General features: G+C 38.3%; 1 pseudogene; it reads left to right on the top strand.

The window, feature by feature from the left end:
* The first annotated feature begins 11,558 nt into the window (after nt 1-11,558).
* LOC118925266 (40S ribosomal protein S6-like) lies at nt 11,559-12,264 on the top strand (annotated as a pseudogene).
* The last annotated feature ends 4,049 nt before the right edge of the window (nt 12,265-16,313 follow it).

The following is a 16,313-nucleotide window of genomic DNA, read 5'->3' as shown; positions in this document are numbered from 1 at the left end:
GGGGCTTGTATCTTACCCCCTTCGCGAGGCGCTGGGTTCTCTCAGGTGCGGATGTGGTCTGGATATTGTCCTGTGTCCTCTGGTCTTTATTCTAGGAAGGGTTGTCTTTGTTATATTTTCATAGATATATGTTGTTTTGGGAGGAGATTTCCGCTGCTCTACTCACGCCGCCATCTTCTGCCCCTTCTCTGGATGGCTTCTTCTATAAAATTTTCAGACTCACAGAAAACTAGGATACCTGTATACCCACCAACTAGACTCAACAACAGCCAACATGTTTGCCATTTGTTGCTTTACCTGTATATAATAAACTTCATCAAACCAAAGATGCCATTGATTATAAGACACACCCTTATGTTATATTACAAAAAAAATGGTATATAACTGCCATTCGATTGTTAAAATTGTTTAAAAAGAAGTATGGCTAAAGAGTATGTATTATATATAATTTCGTTATATGAAGTTCTAGATCAAGTAAAACTAATCTATTGTGAAAGAGATAATCAGAACAGTGGTTCCCTCAGTGGGAGGCAGCAGAAGTGATTGGGGAGAGGAAGGAGGAAATTTTCTGGGGAAAATATTCTGATTTTTGATAGAGTAATGACATCTTTCAAAACTACTTTAACAATAACACAACATCTGCATATAATACATAACACTATATGTATTATATCTCAGTTAAAAATTAAAGCAACAAAGTATGACTTGGCATTAATTTCTTTTGCTAGTCATTTTAAAGAAATTACAGTAAATTCTTCAGCCTGTGTCTCCAAAAAATAAGAACATCCTACTACATAACTAAAATATCATTATATCATACCAAACATTTTAATAATAATTCCCTAACATTATCCTTAGACCCTATTTAAATTTTTCTAAGTTTAATTGTCTCTTTTACTTTTGTTGTTTTTAAAATTTTTATTGTAAAATAAAACACAGACAGAAAACTACAACAAACATACACATAGCTTAGTGAATTATTATAAGGTGAACACTCTTATAACCACCGGTCAAAATAAAAGATAGAACTTTGCTGGCCACCTCAGAAGCCACCCACATGCTCATCTCAACCACAACCACATCTTACTCAGTGACAACAATTCTGAGCAAGATTCCCTGACTTTTTGCATGCTAGTAACAGGTTGTTTCTGTGTCCTTTATACTCAGTTGGATACAAAATCTTTGGCTCACATTTTCTTTCCTTGATATCATAAACATGTGACTCTATTTTCTTCCAGTATAAAGTGTTGCTGTTGAAAGCCCAGTGAAAATCTAATTTTGTTTCCATTATAATTCACTTGGCCTTTTTCCCTAGATGAAAGATGGTCAATTTAATTCTTTTTCTTTAAAGTCTAACATGTTGGTGTTGGTCATTCTGGGTCAATATTTTTAGGTATATGTGCCTTTTCAATATGTAGTTTCAATTATTTATTTCAAGAAAATTTTCTTCTTTTTTTAAATTAAGGTTTCACAAGAAAAATATTGTGGTTACCACATTCACCCATATTATCAAGTCCCCCCCACCCCATTGCAGTCACTGTCCCTCAGCATAGTAAGATGCCACAGAGTCACTATTTCTCTTCTCTGTGCAACACTGTCTTCCACATGACCCCACACACACCATGTGTGACAATCACAATACCCTTAATCCCCTTCTCCCTGGCTCTCCACCCACCCTCCCCCACCCCTCCCCTTTGGTGACCCCTAGTCCCTTCTTGGGAGTCTTAGTTTGGTGCTGTTTCATTCCTTCAGTTTTGCTTCATTGTTATACTCCACAAATGAGGGAAAAGTACCATTTGGTACTTTTCTTTCTCTGCCTGGCTTATTTCACTGAGCATAATATCCTCCAGCTCCATCCATGTTGTTGCAAATGGTAAAATTTGTTTCTTTCTTAGGGCTGAATAGTATTCCACTGTGTATATGTACCACTTCTTCTTTATCCATTCATCTACTGATGGACACTTAGGTTGCTTCCATATCTTGGTTATGTAAAGCATGCATTAATCATTGATTTGCAGTTAGTTTTATCCTATCAGGGAGTAATCCCCCTATTCTTTCTCTTTTTTTTTGTTATCATTAATCTACAATTACATGAAGAATATTATGTTTACTAGGCTCTCCCCTATACCAAGTCTCCCCCACAAGCCCCATTACAGTCACTGTCCATCAGCATAACAAAATGTTGTAGAATCACTACCTGTCTTCTCTGTCTTGCACAGCCCTCCCCTTTCTCCCACCCCCCACATTATGCATGCTAATCATAATACTCCCTTTCTTCTCCTCCCCCTTATCCCCCCCTACCCACCCATCCTCTCCAGTCCCTTTCCCTTTGGTACCTGTTAGTCGATTCTTGGGTTCTGTGATTCTGCTGCTGTTTTGTTCCTTCAGTTTTTCCTTTGTTCTTATACTCCACAGATGAGTGAAATCATTTGGTATTTTTCTTTCTCCACTTGGCTTATTTCACTGAGCATAACACCCTCTAGCTCCATCCATGCTGTTGCAAATGGTTGGATTTGTTTTCTTTTTATAGCTGAATAATATTCCATTGTGTATATGTACCACATCTTCTTTATCCATTCATCTACTGATGGACACTTAGATTGCTTCCAATTCTTGGCTATTGTAAATAGTGTTGTGAAAAACGTAGTGGTGAATCTGTCTTTTTCAAACTGGAGTGCTGCATTCTTAGGGTAAATTCCCAGGAGTGGAATTCCTGGGTCAAAACTGAGCATTTTGAGGAACCTCCATACTGCTTTCCACAATGGTTGAACTAACTTACATTCCCACCAGCAGTGTAGGAGGGTTCCCCTTTCTCCACAAACTTGCCAATATTTGTTGTTGTTTGTCATTTGGATGGTGGCAACCCCTACTGGTGTGAGGTGATATCTCATTGTGGTTTTAATTTGCATTTCTCTGATGACTAGCGTTGTGGAGCATCTTTTCATGTGTCTGTTGGCCATCTGAATTTCTTCTCTGGAGAACTGTCTGTTCAGCTCCTCTGCCCATTTTTTATTTGGATTATTTGTTTTTTGTTTGTTGAGGTGGGTGAGCTCTTCATATATTTTGGATGTCAAGCCTTTATCAGATCTGTCATTTACAAATATATTCTCCCATACTGTAGGGTACCGTTTTGTTCTATTGATGGTGTCTTTTGCTGTACAGAAGCTTTTCAGCTTAATATAGTCCCACTTGTTCATTTTTGCTTTTGTTTTCCTTGCCCAGGGAGATATATTCAAGAAGAGGTCACTCATGTTTATGTCTAAGAGATTTTTGTCTATGTTTTTTTCTAAGAATTTTATGGTTTCATGACTTACATTCAGGTCTTTGATCCATTTCGAATTTACTTTTGTGTATGGGGTTAGACAATGGTCCAGTTTCATTCTCTCACATGTAGCTGTCCAGTTTTGCCAGCACTATCTGTTGAAGAGACTGTCATTTCGCCATTGTATGTCCATGGCTCCTTTATCAAATATTAATTGACCATATCTGTTTGGTTAATGTCCGGAGTTTTTAATCTGTTCCACTGGTCTGTGGCTGTGTTCTTGTGCCAGTACCAAATTGTCTTGATTACTATGGCTTTGTAGTAGAGCTTGAAGTTGGGGAGTGAGATCCCCCCCACTTTATTCTTCTTTCTCAGGATTGCTTTGGCTATTCGGGGTCTTTGGTGTTTCCATATGAATTTTTGAACTATTTGTTCCAGTTTGTTGAAGAATGTTGCTGCTAATTTGATAGGGATTACATCAAATCTGTATATTGCTTTGGGCAGGATGGCCATTTTGACGATATTAATTCTTCCTAACCAAGAGCATGGGATGAGTTTCTATTTGTTAGTGTCCCCTTTAATTTCTCTTCAGAGTGTCTTGCAGTTTTCAGGGTATAGGTTTTCACTTCTTTGGTTAGGTTTATTCCTAGGTATTATTCTTTTTGATGCAATTGTGAATGGAGTTGTTTTCCTGATTTCTCTTTCTATTGGTTCATTGTTAGTGTATAGGAAAGCCACAGATTTCTGTGTGTTAATTTTGTATCCTGCAACTTTGCTGAATTCCGATATCAGTTCTAGTAGTTTTGGAGTGCAGTCTTTACGGTTTTTTATGTACAATATCATGTCATCTGCAAATAGTGACAGTTTGACTTCTTCTTTACCAATCTGGATTGCTTGTATTTCTTTGTTTTGTCTGATTGCCGTGGCTAGGACCTCCAGTACTATGTTAAATAACAGTGGAGAGAGTGGGCATCCCTGTCTAGTTCCCGATCTCAGAGGAAATGCTTTCAGCTTCTCGCTGTTCAATATAATGTTGGCTGTGCGTTTATCATAGATGGCCTTTATTATGTTGAGGTACTTGCCCTCTGTTCCCATTTTGCTGAGAGTTTTTATCATGAATGGATGTTGAATTTTGTCAAATGCTTTTTCAGCATCTATGGAGATGATCATGTGGTTTTTGTCCTTCTTTCTGTTGATGTGGTGGATGATGTTGATGGACTTTCGAATGTTGTACCATCCTTGCATCCCTGGGATGAATCTCACTTGGTCATGTTGTATGATCCTTTTGATGTATTTCTGAATTCGATTTGCTAATATTTTGTTGAGTATTTTTGCATCTACGTTCATCAGGGATATTGGTCTGTAATTTTCTTTTTTGGTGGGGTCTTTGCCTGGTTTTGGTATTAGGGTGATGTTGGCTTCATAGAATGAGTTTGGGAGTATTCCCTCCTCTTCTATTTTTTGCAAAACTTTAAGGAGAATGGGTATTATGTTTTCTCTGTATGTCTGATAAATTTCTGAGGTAAATCCATCAGGCCCAGGGGTTTTGTTCTTGGATAGTTTTTTGATTACCGTTTCAATTTCTTTGTTTGTAACTGGTTTAACTTTTGTGTTTCTTCCTTGGTCAGTCTTGGAAGGTTGTATTTTTCTAGGAAGTTGTCCATTTCTCCTAGGTTTTCCAGCTTGTTAGCACATAGGTTTTCATAGTAGTCTTTAATAATTCTTTGTATTTCTGTGGAGTCTGTCGTGATTTTTCCATTCTCATTTCTGATTCTGTTCATGTGTGTTGATTCTCTTTTCCTCTTAATAAGTCTGGCTAGAGCCTTATCAATTTTGTTTATTTTCTCAAAGAACCAGCTCTTGGTTTTATTGATTTTTTCTGTTGTTTTTTTCTTCTCAATTTTGTTTATTTCTTCTCTGATCTTTATTATGTCCCTCCTTCTGCTGAGTTTAGGCCTCATTTGTTCTTCTTTTTCCAGTTTTGATAATTGTGATATTAGACTATTCATTTGGGATTGTTCTTCCTTCTTTAAGTGTGCCTGGATCACTATATACTTTCCTCTTAAGACTGCTTTTGCTGCGTACCACAGAAGTTAGGGCTTTGTGTTGTTGTCATTTGTTTCCATATATTCTTTGATCTCCATTTAAATTTGTTCCTTGATCCATTGATTTTATTAGGAGCATGTTGTTAAGCCTCCATGTGTTTGTGAGCCTTTTTGTTTTCTTTGTAGAATTTATTTCTAGTTTTATACCTTTGTAGTCTGTAATGTTGGTTGTTAGAATTTCAATCTTTTGGAATTTACTGAGCCTCTTTTTGTGAGCTAGTATGTAGTCTATTCTGAAGAATGTTCCATGTGCACTTGAGAAGAATGTGTATCCTGTTGTTTTTGGATGTAGAGTTCTATACATGTCTATTAGGTCCATCAGCTCTACTGTGTTGTTCAGTGTCTCCATGTCCTTACTTATTTTCTGCCCAGTGGATCTATCCTTTGGGGTGAGTGGCATGTTGAAGTCTCCTAAAATGAATGCATTGCATTCTATTTCCCCCTTTAGTTCTGTTAGTATTTGTTTCATATATGCTGGTGCTCCTGTGTTGGGTGCATATATATTTAGAATGGTTATATCCTCTTGTTGGACTGAGCCCTTTATCATTATGTAATGTCCTTCTTTGCCTTTTGTTACTTTCTTTGTTTTGAAGTCTATTTTGTCTGATACTAGTACTGCAACTCCTGCTTTCTTCTCTCTGTTGTTTGCCTGAAATATGTTTTTCTATCCCTCGACTTTTTGTCTGTGCACGTCTTTGGGTTTGAGGTGAGTTTCTTGTAAGCATCATATAGATGGGTCTTGCTTTTTTATCCATTCTATTACTCTGTGTCTTTTGATTGGTGCATTCAGTCCATTTTCATTTAGGGTGACTATTGAAAGATATGTACTTATTGCCATTGCAGGCTTTAGATTCGTGGTTACCAAAGGTTCAAGGTTAGCTTCTTTAGTATCTTACTGCCTAACTTAGCTTGCTTTAACACTGTCTGGAGATTCTTTTCTTCTCTCCCTTTTTATTCCTCCTTCTCCATTCTTTATATATGTAGGTTGTTTTATTATGTGCTCTTTTGTGTTTCCTTTAACTGCTTTTAGTGGGTAGTTGATTTTATTTTTTGCCTTTAGTTAGTATTTGGTTTGTCTGCTTTCTTTGCTGTGATTTTATTTTCTCTGGTGACATCTGTTTAGTCTTAGGAGTGCTCCCGTCTAGAACAGTCCCTCTGAAATACCCTGTAGAGGTGGTTTTTGGGAGGAAAATTCCCTCAACTTTTGCTTGTCTGGGAATTGTTTAATCTCTCCTTCATATTTAAATGATAATCGTGCTGGATACAGTATCCTTGGTTCAAGGCCCTTCTGTTTAATTGCATTAAATATATCATGCCATTCTCTTCTGGCCTGTAAGGTTTCTGTTGAGAAGTCTGATGATAGCCTGATGGGTTTTCCTTTATAGGTGACCTTTTTCTCTCTAGCTGCCTTTAAAACTCTTTCCTTGTCCTTGATCTTTGCCATTTTAATTATTATGTGTCTTGGTGTTGTCCTCCTTGGATCCTTTCTGTTGGAAGTTCTGTGTATTTCCGTGGTCAGTTCGATTATTTCCTCCCCAAGTTTGGGGAAGTTTTCAGCAATTATTTCTTCAAAGACACTTTCTATCCCTTTTTCTCTCTCTTCTTCTTCTGGTACCCCTATAATATGGATATTGTTCCTTTTGAATTGGTCACACAGTTCTCTTAATATTGTTTCATTCCTGGAGATCCTTTTGTCCCTCTCTGTGTCAGCTTCTATGCGTTCCTGTTCTCTGGTTTCTATTCCATCAATGGCCCCTTGCATCTTATCCATTCTGCTTGTAAATCCTTCCAGAGTTTGTTTCACTTCTGTAATCTCCTTCCAGACATCTGTAATCTCCCTCTGGACATCTGTAATCTCCCTCCGGACTTCATCTCTTAGCTCGTGTATATTTCTCTGCATCTCCATCAGCATGTTTATGATTTTTATTTTGAATTCTTTTTCAGGAAGACTGGTTAGGTCTGTCTCCTTCTCAGGTGTTGTCTCTGTTATCTTTGTCTGCCTGAAATTTTCCCTTTTCATGGCAATAGAGACAGTTTGCAGAGCTGGCACGAGTGACGGCTGAAAAAACTTCCCTTCTTGTTGGTTTGTGGCCTTCCTCTCCTGGGAGAACAGCGACCTCTAGTGGCTTATGCTGGGCAGCTGTTCGCAGATGGGGCTTCTGATTCTTGCCCGGCCGCTATGGAGTTTATCTCCGCTGTTGCTGGGGGAGTGGCCTGCCTCAGGCAGCTGCTCCGATATGGTGGAACCGCATTGGAGGGGTAACAGCTTGGAGGCTATTTATCTCTGTTAGGGGCCTCTGTGCTCCCTGCTGCCCAGGGGGTTAGAGTGCCCAGAGTTCCCCAGATTCCCTGCTGCTTGACTAAGTGTCCCAGGATGCTTCCATCCGGCTTTGGGTTCCCTGTCCCTTTAAGACTTCCAAAAAGCACTCGTTTTTCTTTGTCCCCAGGGCACCGGCTGTGGGGACCCACTCACAAGTCTTACTGTCCTGTTTCCCTATTATCCAGGACCCCAAGCATGCACTGTGTCTGCACTCTGGTGCAGATGGCTAGGGCTGTCTATTTAGCAGTCCTGGGCTCCCTCTCCCTCCCCACTCTGACTCCTCTCCTCCAGCCCGGAGCTGGGGTGTGAGGTGCTCAGGTCCCACCAGGCCGGGGCTTCTATCTTACCCCCTTCATGAGGCGCTGGGTTCTCGCAGGTGTGGATGTGGTCTGGATGTTGTCCTGTGTCTTCTGGTCTCTCTTTTAGGAAGAGCTGTATTTGTTGTATTTTCAAGAATATATGTGGTTTTGGGAGGAGATTTCCACTGCTCTACTCATGCCGCCATCTTGGCTCCACCTTGGTTTAGTATCATTTTTGAAATAACTTTTATTTATTCTTAATTTTTCCTGAGTTTTATCTCCTAAATGCCATATTTTTCTAGTTCTGATTTATGTTAATCTTTGGTATCTTGCATCTTTTGAAATGTCTTTTAGCTAGTTTCAAAATACTAGTTTATGCTTTATTCAGTTTTGTGGAAGGTAACTTCATTCATTAGTTTTAAGAACCCATGTTGCCTACACTGCTTCAGCCCCTTCAAATCTTATTAGAGGCCTCTTATACCCATCTGATATTGGAGCAAGCAAAACCCTTGTCACCTAATTGCTTTGTTCAGATCAGCCCACTCTGCTGTCCTGTGAATACATTTTTGCTGGCCTGTTAGATACCTGATTTCTTCTCTCTGCTTTCTCCTGCATAAACATGGATATGATGCAGATCTTACAGTGCTGGTAGTGGTTGCCCTCACTCTTTTGTATTTTGAAGTTTTAGTGGGATATTTTATCATTTGGCTGTGTTGTAGATGTCTATATTTTTTGGTTTTACCATCTAGTTCTTTAGTCTGCATTTTTTTTTGATGGGGGAAGATTAAGGAAGAAAAAAAAACTGTGCCACTGCACTCTCTTTCCAGAATAGTCAGGGATGGAAAAAGAGCTAATATAACTCAGGAAGTAAATTATTACATTTTCTCCCACAGCCAGGCCAGGGCCATGAGCTGTGTACCTAAACCACAGTTAGATAAGAATAGGAGAAAGTGGTTTCCAGGTACAGTGTTTCATATAATATTTCATTTGAGGGGTTCCACTGTTAATAAAAACTATATTAACACTTATCTAAGTAATAGAATTTTATGATTTGTCCTTTGACGCCACCTAGTATAAAGTTAATTTTTAATTATATGAATAATTTATAAATACATTCTTTCATAAGAGATTAACATACACATAAGGCTTAAGTCCTCATTGGCCCCTCCTCCTGAACCCTTGCCCTAGTGGGTTTTGATGCCTGGCTGACTTGCCCCATCTTCAATATACTTCTGGTCCATGACCTGTTGCCTTGCTGAGAGAGCATTTAAAGTCATTTTAACATTAACCAGAGTTAAATTTAATTACAAAAGTGAGTCCATTAACAGCCACTTTAGTGGATTATTGTGCTGTTTTTGTCCTTCATTTGTACAAAAATGTATAACTTCAGAATAGTTGAGAACTTTAGAAACTTGGCTCATTGTTCTTTGACATGGTGAGGGCCTTGAGTTACGGTTTCATCCTTGAACAGCTAGCTTACTTTTCCACCACAGCATTGGTAACTAAAGGACTTTTTGACTTGGCTTTTACAAGGTTTGTTGAGATTGTTTTGATTAAGGTGTATTATGAGTCAAGTTGCCGAAAACCCTACTCATGTTGGCTTTATAAAAGGGGTATATTGGCTCATGGAACAAAAAGTGTGGAGGTATTTGGCACTTCAGGAATTGCTGGTTTCAGGGCTCAAATCTGAACACGGCAATACACTTTGCCCAATTCTAGGGGTCTCTGTTATATTGTATGGCATGTACCAAACTGTGCAATGGTCCTGGAGTTCTGTGCCATGGGTCCCTATCTTTGTTCTGCTTTCTCTGACTTCTCCTTGGCAGCCTCCTTTCATAGCAGTTAAAAAGCTGTAATAGCTTCTTTCCCCACCTCATCCTGTCACCAAAAGGAGAGAATAGAAGACTTCTTTCCCCCAGAAGCCCAAGGAAAAGTCCCATCATGACTCACTGGATATGACTGGGTCACAGGCCTACCTCTAAGCCAATCACTGAGGTCAGGTGAGTGCTGTTGCTGAGTGGTTCATGCCTAGTCAATGTTATCAACTTCTTCAGACCTCTTGAATGAAGAGGGAAGGAGGAGGCAATAAGGCATGGTTAACAGAGTGGGGTTGTGACAAGGGATAACTCAGCCTGGCTTATACAGCACCCTTTCTTACAAGGCAGCATATCATAGTGGTTGAGTGTGTGGACTACAGAGCCAAATGACCTTGGTTCCAATACTGGCTTTATAATTTTAGGGCTGAATGACCTTGAACAAGTTCCCAAACCTCTTTGGGCCTCATCTTTCTCATCTGAAATGTTAAAGATTATAGCAGTCCCCCACCCCCTGAACCAACATAAGATTGTTTTGACAAAAATTGATTAAATATGCATAGAACATTTAGAACAATAACGGGCATGGTACAAGATCTGAAGTCTTTACCATTATTCCAAGCAAAGGAAACAAAAGAAAAAATAAACAAGTAGGATTACATCAAACTAAAACACTTCTGCACAGCAAAGGGAACCATCAACAAAATGAAAAGGCAACCTACTGAATAGGAGAAAATATTTGTGAATGATATATCTGATAAGGGGCTAATATCCAAAATATATGAAGAACTCAGGTCAATACTAAAAAAAAAATCCAGTTAAAAATAGGCAGAGGACCTGAATAGACATTTTTCCAAGAAGACATACATAAGGCCAAGAGATACATGAAAAAATGCTCACCATCACTAATCATCAGGGAAATGTAAACCAAAACCACAATAAGATACCACCTTACACCAGTTAGAATGCTTAGTATCAAAAAAACAAGAAATAACAAGTGCTGGCAAGAATGTGGAAAAAGGGAACCCTGAGCACTGTTGGTGGGAATGTAAAATGATGCAGCCACTATGGAAAGCACTATGGAGGTTTCACAAAAAAAACTAAAAATAGAAACACCATATTACCCAGCAATTCCACTTCTGGAATTTACCCAAGGAAAACAAAATCACTAATTCCAAAAGATATGTGCACTCCTATGCTTATCACAGCATCATATATAAGAGTCAAGATAAGAAAGCAACCTAAGTGTCCACAGATAGATGACCGGATAAAGAAGAGATAGCGGAATATAACTCAGCCATAAAAAAGATTGAAATCTTGCCATTTGTGACAACATGGATGGACCTGGAGGGTATTATTCTAAGTGAAATCTCAGAGAAAGACAAATACCATATGACTTCACTTCTATGTGGAATCCAAAAGCAAAACAAATGTACAAACAAAACAAATAAATTCATAAACACAGAACATTTGTGGTTGCCATAGAAGTGGGTGGGGGGATGCACAAAACAGACAAAGGGATAAAGAGGCTCAAAATTTTGATTATAAAAGAAGTTAGTCACAGAGATATAAGTACAGCATAGGGAATATAGCCAATAGTATTGTAATATCTTTGTATGGTGACAGATGGTAACTACACTTATTGTGGCAAGCATTTTTCAATGTATATAATTGTACTTCTGAAACCAATATCAACTATATTTCAGTTTTAAAAAATAGCTCTTTTTCATGACACCTGAGGTGCTTACCTGCTTAAGGATGAAGCTAAACTCTTTCTCAGCCACTGGCTGCCAGAAACTCATTGAAGTGGACAATGAATGCAAACTTCATACCTTTTACAAGAAGCATATGATCTCAGAAGTTGCTGCTAACACTGTGGGTGAAGAATGGAAAAGTTATGTGGTACAAATCAATGGTAGGAATGACAAACAAGCTGTGTCTCCCTTCTGTAAGGAGCATTCCTATTTCAGACCAAGGAGGACTGGAGAAAAAAGCACAGATCCATTCAGGGATGCCTTGTGGATGCCAATTTGAGTGTTCTCAACTTGGTTGTTGTAAAAAAGGGAAGAAGGATATTCCTGAAGTCACTGACACTATTGTACCTCATCTCCTGGGACCCAAAAAATCTAGCAGAATCTAGAAACTTTTCAGTCTCTTTGAGGAAGATGATGTCTGCCAGTATGTTGTGAGAAAGCCCCTAAACAAAGAAGGTAAGGAATCTAGGACCAAAGTGCCTAAGATACAGCATCTTGTTACTCCATGTGTCCTGCAACACAAACATTGGCATATTACTCTGAAGAAACAGTGTACTAAGAAAAATAAGGAATAGGCTGCAGAATATGTTAAACTACTGGCCAAGAGAAGGAAGGAGGCCAAAGAAAAACACCAGGAACAGGCTGCCAAGAGATGGAGACTGTCCTCTCTGAGAGCTTCTGCATCTAAGTCTGAATCCAGTCAAAAGTGAAAATTTTTAAGTAACAAATAAATAATATCAGACATCAGAAAAAATAAATTTAAAAAGTCTTTTAAAGTGTTTGCCATTATTGAGAGAGATTTAAAGATACTGAGGGAAGAGTAGGGGAAAGGTTCTGTCCAGCAAGTGTTGAATAATGGGTAGGGTTCCGTTGGCCTAAAGCTGTGAGATACAGTGACTGGAAGTGACTCTTGACATCAACTCAGTCTACCTTAGTATGGAATGAAGAATTTCCAGGTCTTATCCATTTGCATGCTGGGGTGTGGTTTGCATTGTGGAGATTTGGGGATGAAGGCATAACCATTGAATGCCTTTAAGGACAACCAATTGTGAGATTTGATTCATGAACATTGTTTTAGAACTTTAGACTCTGATTCATGATTTTGCTGCCAGTCTGAGTAGCAGTAACTGTTTTAATTTGTGTTGCAACACACTGATTTATAAAGCATTTATGTCTCTCCACTTAGCATAGCCATAACTCAGCTTACAACTATAGGGGAAACTGGGGACTGTGACTGAACTTTCTCTATAATGAGTATAAATTGTCCTTTCTTCATAAATCCCAGGTCTCAAACATGCTAATTAAGAGGATGCCGAGAAACAAAAGAGGCTTGTGTTCCAAGCCTTCTATTCAAAATGCCAATTTTGAATTCTCTGTGCCTGTGTCTTGCTTGGCATCTGATTTCCCACAATAATTTCCTCCCACCCCTTTCTTAGTAACAATCTTACATCCTGGCAGCACATGGTTTGTGAAGATAACATTTTTATTCTACACAGGCAGGGTGATGTAAATCTTCCTGTTTTAAAGTAATTTCTTTTGGCCTTTATTTCTTTTGTGTGACTTTTAGAGTCTGCTTGTATTCAACAATGGTTGGCTTTGTTCTTTATTTTACAGAAAACATACTGATTCCAGTGAATTTCATCTAAGCACTCACACATTTATTTAATTCATTTTTTATTAAGGTATGATTGATATACACTCTTATGAAGGTTTCACATGAAAAAACAATGTGGTTACTACATTTACCCATATTATCAAGTCCCCACCCATACTCCAATGCAGTCACTGTCCATCAGTACAGCAAGATGCCAGAGATCCACTGTGTCCCTTCTCTGTGATACACTGTTCTTCCCATGATCCCCCACACCATGTGCACTAAACATAATACCCTTCTTCAGTCCCCTTCTCCCTCCCTCCCCACCCATCCTCCCACACCCCTCCCCTTTGGTAACCACTAGTTCATTCTTGGAGTCTCTGAGTCTGCTGCCATTTTGTTCCTTCAGTTTTGCTTCATTGTTATACTCCACAAATGAGGGAAATCATTTGGCATTTGTCTTTCTCCACCTGGCTTATTTCACTGAGCATAATGTCCTCCAGCTCCATCCATGTTGTCGCAAATTGTAGGATTTGTTTCTTTCCTAGGGCTGAATAGTATTCCATTGTATATATGTACCACACTTCTTTATCCATTCATCTATTGATGGACACTTAGGTTGCTTTCATATCTTGGCTACTGTAAAAAGTGCTGCAATAAACATAGGGGTGCATATGTCTTTTTGAATCTGAGGTGTATTCTTTGGGTATATTCCAAGGAGTGGAATTCTGGGGTCAAATGATATTTCAATTTTTAGTTTTTTGAGGAACCCCCACATTGTTTTCTACAATGGCTGAACTAGCTTACATTCCCACCAGCAGTGTAGGAGGGTTCCCCTTTCTCTGCATCCTCACCAGCATTTGTTGTTCTTAGTCTTTTCAATGCTCGCCATCCTTACTAGTGTGAGGTGATATCTCATTGTGGTTTTAATTTGAATTTCCCTGATTAGTGATGTGGAGCATCTTTTCATGTGTCTGTTGGCTATCTGAATTTCTTTGGAGAACCGTCTCTTCATATCCTCTGCCCATTTGTTAATTGGGTTATTTGCTTTTTGGGTGTTGAGGTGTGTAAGTTCTTTATATATTTTGGATGTTAACCTCTTGTCATATATGTCATTTACAAATATATTCTCCCATACTGGAGGATGCCTTTTTGTTTTGTTGAGGATGTCCTTTGCCGTACAAAAACTTTTTAGTTTGATGTAATCCCATGAGTTCATTTTTGCTTTTGTTTCCCTTTCTCTAGGAGATGGGTTCAGGAAGAAGTTGCTCATGCTTATATTCAGGAGATGTTTGCCTTCATTATCTTCTAAGAGTTTTATGGTTTCATTACTTACATTCAAGTCTTTAATCCATTTCGAGTTTACTTTTGTGTATGGGGTTAAAGAATAATCCAGTTTCATTCTCTTGCATGTAGATGTTCAGCTTTGCCAACACCAGCTATTGAAGAGACTGCCATTTCCCCACTGTATATCCATGGCTCCTTTATCATATATTAATTGACCATATATGGACGGGTTTATATCAGGACTTTTTAGTCTGTTCCATTGGTCTATGGGTCTGTTCTTGTGCCAGTACCAAATTGTCTTGATTACTGTGGCTTTGTAGTAGAGCTTGAAGTTGGGGAGTGTAATTTCCCCAGCTTTATTCTTCCCTCTAAGGATTGCTTTGGCTATTCGAGGTTTTTTGTGGTTCCATATGAATTTTAGGACAATTTTTCTAGTTTGTTGAAGAATGCTGTTGGTATTTTGATAGGAATTGCATTGAATCTATAGATTGCTTTAGGCAGGATGGCCATTTTGACACTATTACTTCTTCCTATCCATGAGCATGGGATGTGTTTCCATTTATTGGTATCTTCTTTAATTTCTCTCATGAGTGTCTTGTAGTTTTCAGAGTATAGGTCTTTCACTTCCTTGGTTACGTTTATTCCTAGATTATTCTTTTTGATGCAATTGTGAATGGAGTTGTTTTTGTGATTTCTCTTTCTGCTATTTCATCATTAGTGTATAGGAATGCCACAGATTTATGTGTATTAATTTTGTATCCTGCAACTATGCTGAATTCAGGTATTAGTTCTAGTAGTTTTGGAAAGGATTCTTTAGGGTTTGTTATGTACAATATCATGTCCTCAGCAAATGCTAACTGTTTATTACTTCTTTACCCATCTGGATGCCTTTTATTTCTTTGTGTTGTCTGATCGCCATGGGTAGGACCTCCATCACTCTGTTGAATAAAAGTGTAGAGAGTGGGCATCCTTGTCCTGTTCCTGATCTTAAAGGAAGGGCTTTCAGCTTCTCACTGTTAAATATGATGTTGGCTGTGGTTCTGCCATATCAGGCCTTTATTATGTTGAGGTACTTGGCCTCTATACCCATTTTGTTGAGAGTTTTTATTATGAATGGATGTTGAATTTTGTCAAATGCTTTTCCAGTGTCTATGGAGACGATTATGTTGTTTTTGTCCTTTTTGTTGATATGGTGGATGATGTTGATGGATTTTCGAATGTTGTACCATCCTTGCATCCCTGGCATAAATCCAACTTGATCATGAAGGATGATGTTTTTGATGTATTTTTAAATTCAGTTTGCTAATATTTTGTTGAGTATTTTTGCATCTATGTTCATCAGGGATATTTGTCTGTAATTTTCTTTTTTGGTGGTGTCTTTTCCTGGTTTTGGTATTAGAGTGATGCTGGCCTCATAGAATGAGTTTGGAAGTATTCCCTCCTCTTCTATTTTTTGGAAAACTTTAAGGAGAATGGGTATTATGTCTTCCCTGTATGTCTGATAAAATTCCGAGGTAAATCCATCTGGACCAGGGCTTTTGTTCTTATGTAGGTTTTTGATTACCAGTTCAATTTCATTGCTGGTAATTGGTCTGTTCAGATTTTCTGTTTCTTTTTTGGTAAGCCTTGGAACATTTTATTTTTCTAGAAAGTTGTCCATTTCTTCTAGGTTATCCAGTTTGTTAGCATATAATTTTTCATAGTATTCTCTAATATTTCTTTGTATTTCTGTGGTGTCTGTAGTGATTTTTCCATTCCCATTTCTGATTCTGTTTATGTGAATAGACTCTCTTTTTTTCTTGATAAGTCTGGCTAGGGGTTTATCTATTTTACTTATTTTCTTGAAGAACCAGCTCTTGCTTTCATCAATTCTTTCTA

The sequence above is a fragment of the Manis pentadactyla genome, chromosome 15 (genome assembly GCF_030020395.1).
Source record: "Manis pentadactyla isolate mManPen7 chromosome 15, mManPen7.hap1, whole genome shotgun sequence".
NCBI classification, from domain to species: Eukaryota; Metazoa; Chordata; class Mammalia; order Pholidota; family Manidae; genus Manis; species Manis pentadactyla.
This window is presented reverse-complemented; position numbering and strand designations above follow the sequence as displayed.